The following is a 7,751-nucleotide window of genomic DNA, read 5'->3' on the forward strand; positions in this document are numbered from 1 at the left end:
GAAGTCTCTACAATACTGCCGGGATAATTGGCGTAAGGTGGCGCGGATATAAAATCAGGGTCTACAGTGGCAGTCAGGCTCTCTAAAGGCCCTGGAAGCCGCTCGCAATTCTTCAAAAATAGTTCAGAGATGTAAGTTGGGGCTCAACTAAATACGTTACAAGATGAAATGAGCTTGAAATCGTGTGGGTGTCTTACACGATCATCTCTATGTCAATTTCTATGACAGTTTGCTTAGTTATTTCATTGAGAATAGCGTTGCATGCTAGGGCGGACCAGTTTGTGTTTGACTATGCGCGTATAGCATAGGACGATTCTACCTGTAATTCTAAGTAAATCTGCCGAAGAAACCTTGGGTCTAAAATCAATTTTGGAGTTTGCAAAATTGCGAAAATAGGTTTCAAAGAAAATGGGAACATTTTCACTGTTGCGCCCTCTGGGGGAAGTTTCAAGAAAAATACAAGTACAGAAATATATTATTTATACCAAAAAACCCTCATAGCCTGTTTTTTTTTTTTAATTTAAGAACTCCTTAACGACACTTTATTTCCCAATTCGGCAAACTTCCGATTGTTTTTAGACTCATGGTTTCTTCAGCAAATTTGCTTAAAATTACACGTAGAATACTTCTGAGCTACATGTACGCGCATGGTCGAAAAAGTCTGCCATACAAATTGACCCGCCCTAATGTACACTCTTAATTTTTTAAACGCTAAGGCTTTTCCTTTGCAAAAAAATCTCCTTGCAGGCACTGGCCATATAGTCGTAATAAGAAGTACGACTGCCCCAACTGCGGCTAGCTAATGTGACACCAAAGCCATCGTTGGCTGCATCTTGGCTGAACTAACTCGCAGTGATTTCCTTATCAGTAACAAAGATCAAAATCAACACCAACGCTCATCCGTAATGCGGTTGTTGTCGCTTTTTTGAACTGAGAAAGTGAGGTGGAGTAAGCGAACGGCTAGTACCGGCAAATAATTGGAGTGCAAGGCAGCGACAAAAAGAAAAAAAAAATATTGTAGTTAGTTTTTATTGCGGTTTTGCTTGGTGTGGCTTTTTTGATTGATATTTTGACGTGCGAAAATGGCGAGTTCACACCAAAAAACGGGCTATATAAAATAAAATAAATACAGACATACTCACACCTACATATTTGAGGTTTATCGCACCCATTTGGCAGGCTGCGCAACGCCTCAATGGCCAAGCCAACAGCTGCTGCTAGTTCATGGCCAGTGTCAAATATGTATATGTATGTAGACTACATATTTGTTTTTCTTTAGAGCTTGACTTTTGAGAAATATTTGCGTTTTTCAACGTCTAGCGACGACAATAAATAGCATAACAACTTTTAGCCTTTTCGACATTTTCGTCACACAAGTGAATTGGGCGTTCACCTAGCAGTCACTGAATGAGTGATTCATTTGGTTGGAGTGTGAGACTGCCAATTCAACAATTCAAACCATTTGCAATGCAGTGTTTCTCATTTCCCTCGTAAGTGCAATAATTTTTCCTGCTGACATTTAATTTTTGTGCAAATAAAATTGCTTTAATTTGGCTTTCACTTTTTTGAGCGTAATTAAAAATCAATTTTATCGCACAACAAAGTTCGCCGCCGTCGCCGCCGCCGCTGCTGCTGCCATCGTCATTATACTACCAACTTAATGAATTTCAAGTAAAGTGTAAATAATAAAAGAGCAGGCGTGCGCCGGCGTCGACGATGGGCGACAAACTTCACTCCACATTTTCATACTCAGCGCCGCTTGGCTGCATGTCAGTGGCATATTTCCGCGCCGCGCCGGATGAGCGCTTAAAAAAAAAAAACAAAACAACCTTAATATTAGCGGCAGTTACATTGTTGCAACCCAGTGCCATAAGCGCATAAATGCGCACTTGACTCGCCGCAGCTTCTTTGTTGTCGATTGCCGGTTGCATTTAATAGCGCCGAAGATGAATTGCACCCGTTAATTTTGGCGCAACGTACAGACACGCAAAACACGCCAGCTTATGCATACATAAATATTAATTGTAATGTTTGTGTGTGTGTGTGTGTTAAAAAATATTTGGTATGTTCGCTTGGCATTTAAATTAATAAATTTTATTCACTTTTCGCCTGCATGTTTATTTCATTTTGGACTGTCACGCGAAATTCTGCGAAAAGTGATGGCAATAAAATTACGCACAAGCAATGAATTGTTATGTGTGTGTGTGTGTGTGTAGTATCAGCTGTCTGCTTTCGCACATTTTCGGCGGCATCAAAGTTAATGAGAAAGCTGATACTTTTCAATTAAAAAAGGTGTTTTCTTCGTTTTTTTTTGCATATCAGTTGCACTTATAAATAATTGTGATTAAATTTACTTGCCAACGGCTGTCAGTGGTCATTATATTTTGTCAATGAATTGAGTTATGTTTTTAGGGTTTGAGAAAAAGGGAGTTGGAAAACATTCCACAAAAACTAAAAGACTTTTACTTTAGCTGCATTTGACTGAATAGGACCTCAGCAGGCACAATTTGTGTTAGCAAGCAAAAAATTAGAAATTAAATCCTCTTAGGGTTAGAAATGCATCTTCTAAGGAATGCCGTGTTGAGGACCTTTAAATTCACCTGCTCGTTTGTCAGAGGAACGTAATAATTAAAATTAAAAATCCAGTGTTCGCCCAGCGTTGGAAATTCAACCATTGAAATTAAGGTGAGTTGAGGTGAGTAGAAGTGATGCGAGTTCAAGTGCGGTAAGTTAAGGCGAGGTGAGATGAGTAGAGGTGAAGTGAGTTGAGTTAAGGTCGGGTGAGTAAGTGAGTGAGGGTGACTTGAGGTGAGATGAATTGAAGTCAACTGAAATGTGATGAGTTGAACTGAGGTGAGTTAAGGTAAGGTAAGTTTAGGTGGGGTGCGTTGAGGTGAGTTAGGGTTAATTGCAATGAGTTGAGGTGAGTTCAGCTGGGGTGAGTTGTTATGAGTTGATGCGGTGAGGTGAGGTAACACGACTTGAGATGAGTTAAGGAGAATTGAGGTGAGGTGAGTTAAGGTGAGTCGAATTGAGGTGTGTTTAGGTCAGTTGAGTGGAGATAAGCAACATAACATGACTTAACATAAATTTTTATTTTTGTCTTTGTCTCTTTGTCTTTATATCCATCCTTTTCGCTATATCTATCTTTGTCTCTATCTTTTTCTTAACCTTTATCTATGTAAATCATCTGCTTTATTCCTATCAAAACATTTATTATTATTTTTACCTTTATCATTATCTTTATTCTTTTTAACCGACTTCCAAAAAAGGAGGAGGATCAGTTCGTCGAAATATTTTTTTTTTTTTTTGTTTATGTATGTTACCGCATAACTTTGTACCACGTCAACCGATTTCAATAATTCTTTTTGCAACGGAAAGGTAGTGTCTCAGAGGTGGTCCCATACATACTAATTTGGTTTAGATCCGATCATTGGATCATGAAATATATAGATAGATATATATATATATTTTTTAAGTCGGTTTTTTTTTTGCTAAAAATTACTTGTATTTTCTTCATTTACATATTGACCGTCTCCTTTGTTCTTATATTAAGTAATTAAATTTACTTCATCCTCATTCTTAACTTAAGGTATCTTTATTTCTATTTTATATTTGCCCTTATCTTTTTCTTCATCCACACAGAAAACATTACCTGCGTTCTTGTATAAATATTTTTTCAAGTGTTCCATTAATAACGGTACAAATTTCTTGAAAAAATAGGGACTTTTTTATTTAGTTATGTTTAGTCTTCCTTAATGGCGTTTTTTGTGTTTTTGAGGATAAGAAAAAATATTATTATTTGTAAAAAATGTTATTTTATTTTTTTTGTAAATAACGTAAACAGTTAGATTTCAGCGATTTAGTCCAGTTTATGTTATGTTATTAGTTTTATGACTAGGTGTTCTAATTTAAGTAACAATAAAAGTTCGTGCCTTAAGTCTTATGTTCCACGCAACTAAAAAAAGTGATATTTAAGGAAATAAAAATGATTATGAAATGATTAATGAACGAAAACGAAAGTGCCTAATACCTACAGATGTAACATTGGGCGATGATCACAAAAATGTACATAAGGTCTATTCACATTATGTTATGCTATGCGAGTTACTTGTCAAACTGCTCTCGTATTTAGTTTTGTTTCGTTTTGAGATTGTATTCAGCCGAAAATCACAATAAAATCTAAAATTTTCAACTTTAATCCTGAAATATCCACGCCACTTATTGGAAGATTGTTCGATTAAAAAACAATTGAAGGAAAATGTTGTTAAAAAAATCCGCCATAAAATCTGCGTTTTGTAGTTTTTTAGGCCTAAAATTTCCACGACCATTTCAAGGCATTTGTCGCCTTAAAGAAAAATCTACGCGAACAAATATTTTTACTGGATAGATATCCATACTACCGGAATCCACAATAATATTTACATCTTTGCAAAAACACGTTTTTAGCACCTTGCTAGGTGAAAAGAAATTACAAACAAAATTTTTCTCTCACAAAATAAAATAACTCGTCTTAAAAAAACCGTTAGAATGAAGCTGGTCGCATACTATTGAACCTCTACTATATAATACTACTTTTAAGGGCTAGACAAATAAGTGTTCATATTTTCATATTTTTAGAAAATCGTTACCACAAGCGTCAAAAAAGTAAATATTTTGAGAAAAAGTGATTGAAATTTCAGCTAATTTAATGAGCTAAATTTTCTCCACTAGAATTTTACTTAGATTAAGTTGTAAGAAATGTGCTAGAATAAAATACTGCCTCTATTATTAAGAAATGAAATAACGGAATACATAATTGCTTAGTTCTATGTAGTATTTTCATACAAATGCAAGTATGTAGCAGGAATGCTAATCCCGGGATTGCGCCCTTTTTAGGGTACCAAAAATCCCGGTATTCTAGGCACATAATCCCGGGTTTTTCGGGCAGTATTGGTTGTATTTCTTTTTTTATTTCATAACTAATATTTTTTTATAAATATCTGGCTTTTAATACATATGCACAGCACCGCGCGATAGTAAATTTTAAACACAAATATCAATATATTCGCGAAACCATGGGCCAAATATAGCAAGATTGCGTTTTTAGTTTTTCACTCTGACGTCAGTAGCTCTAAAATGATTTAAAAAATTCAGAGAAATGTGGTAAGAGAAGAATTATGGGTATCAAATTAAAGAATAAGTCCTTTAGAACTTAAACCGATTCAAGTTTCTGGCGCAGAAGGACTGGTAAGTATTGAAATGTCGTTTTAAAACTTTATCCTTAAAATTTCGCAATATTTGTTTTTGAAAAAAAAATATATATATATATGTTAAGCACTTATATAAACTCGATAATATCCTCCAATTTCGTCTTTCTAACTTAATCAGCTTAAAAAATTACCTATTCGTCCTTGTGACCACAAAAAAATTTTTTTTTTTTTAAATTCTAAAGAAATTTCCTCTTGCATTTGGTACCCATATTTTTATTCTACATTGCATTGAATTTTTCAAATAATTTTTGGAATGAATCATATCTTTGAATGTACAAAGTCCTTTAAAATAAATCCTGACGTCAGAGAGAAAGAATAAAAACGCCACTTTAAATAAAAAAGTAAGTTTCAAACCCATTTATTTTCGATTTAAGTTGTAGAAAAGTAATAAGAATTATTAGCAAAAAACCAACAATACTAACAACCACATGATCAAGTGAATTGCAGCGGAATAGCTGCGCTTGATTGTGTTGGCATAACAAAAATGAAAATAGTGGAAAAAAGCAAACGATAATTTACAAGGCGTACTTAGCACGGTGCATAGGCAACTGGCTGAGTCAGTGGGATCGTCGGTTCGAATCCTACTGAAAGAAGTCTGATGAGGAAATGTGGTGATTTCCGAAATAGCTATCACTTCTACCATTTTTTCAAATTATTGTTGCTTTTCCACAATAAAAAATTTTCATTTAAAACGGCCTCGAGCTCAATATAAATTGTTGAATAGAAAAGTAATAAGTTTCTAAATCCCGGGACTAATCCCGGGATCCCGGGATTGTGATAACGACATCCCGAAAATCCCGGAATCGGAAAAAGCTGAAAAATTAACATCCCTAGTATGAAGGTATAAGTAAGTATATATGTATATGTACCACATTAACCGCATTTTCTCACTGACAATTACTTTTCCAGCTTAGGAAGAGTTCAAAGTTTTTCTCTGGGAGTTGACGCAACTGTCACAAGCGTTGATTGCTTCGTAGATTCGCGCAGATAAACTCAAGCATATGCTGCTGTGTTAGCAATAGCAACAATAGCTGCTGCTGTTGCCGCCACTGCTGCTGCTTCTGCTACCGCTCCCATCATATTGGCCAATCACTTAGCGCCCAACCCACGCAACTAAATTGTTAAGTCTACAAGCGTTTCCAATGAAGCGCACAATGAGATGAAATTTGAAAATAAATTAGCAGCAGAAGCAATTTATTTTTGTGCAACAAAGCAACAATGCGAGTGATGCGCATGCGTTCCAGCCAGCAAGCATGTGAATAGATATTTGCGTGCACAAGCAATTAGCCGCAGTGAGGTGACCTCAGCAGTAAAAAGGTACACACATGCGGGTGTTTCAGAAGCAAGACAATTACAGTTGCCGGTGCTGCTGCTGTGGCTGTGGCTGTTGCTGGAGTGCAACTTTCGTTCACCTGAGAATGCCAACCGAAGATGCATAGCTAGCCAAATATGTACAAACATGCATGTGTGTGTGTGTGTGTGTGTGCCTGAATAGAGCTGACATTTGCGTGTGCGCGCAGGCGCAACCTCACTGTGGCACGATATAAATTGCAAACGATAATGAACTAATGTTGCATGGATTTGTGTTTTTTATCTTTTATTTTTTATTTTACTTTTTTTTTTAAGATTTATGTGTGTGAGGCATGTGTGTGTGTGTTCGCTGTGAGTGATTGTTTTGCCACAATTGTTGCTACCATGACAGTTATATGCGCAACGGCCGCCCCTCTGGCACATCCCTCTCAAGCGTTCAACTAAAATATGCATTCAGGTAGGCTGACCTCAACTATTCAATGTCACTTGTCGGTCAAAAAGTGCACACAAAAAATTCCAGCCAGCTTAGCCTGTCTGCGCTACGAGGTCAAATTTTTTCGTGCGTTGCATGTCAAAGCTCTACAAGCATTAGATAAATATTTAACTTTAAGCAACCGCTTTGCATTGCGCATATTTCTTGGAAATGTCTTCATTAGAGCTGCAACGCCTTTGCAGCTGTTATTTGTATACTACTACATACATACATACAAAGCAAGTAGAAGGCAAAGTATATATGTATGTGTGTCAACTTATGCGCTTGTATTTAAATGTTTGCTGTGACTTTTGCGTTGCAGTTATTTAGTAGCAATTTTATGTTGTGGTGGCAACAATCACTTTGTCATAACTGAAACTTGGTCATTCTGTCATTATTTTGTTTTTGCTTTTTTTTGTTTGTTTTTGTTTTGTAGATCTGTAGCTCAAGAACTCCTCTAACCTGTATTTGTATAACTTACGTTAATTACTTTGGCAAACACTTTTAAGTTGCATTTGATGTTGCTGTGTGGTTGCGACTTCAAGTGCTTGTATGTGTACGTGTGCCTGTCGGTTTTTATGCCTCTTTGTTGCTCATCTGTCAATTACTGCATCTATGCAATTAAGCGGCAGTAATAACGGCGCACAGTGCCGCGAAGGTGGACAAAAATACAAAAATCGACTGTCTTGAACCTTAGATGTTTTGATGTCAAGTTA

Source organism: Rhagoletis pomonella, unplaced genomic scaffold (genome assembly GCF_013731165.1).
Source record: "Rhagoletis pomonella isolate Grant_MI unplaced genomic scaffold, Rhpom_1.0 Rhpom_scaffold_00011, whole genome shotgun sequence".
Classification (NCBI taxonomy): Eukaryota; Metazoa; Arthropoda; class Insecta; order Diptera; family Tephritidae; genus Rhagoletis; species Rhagoletis pomonella.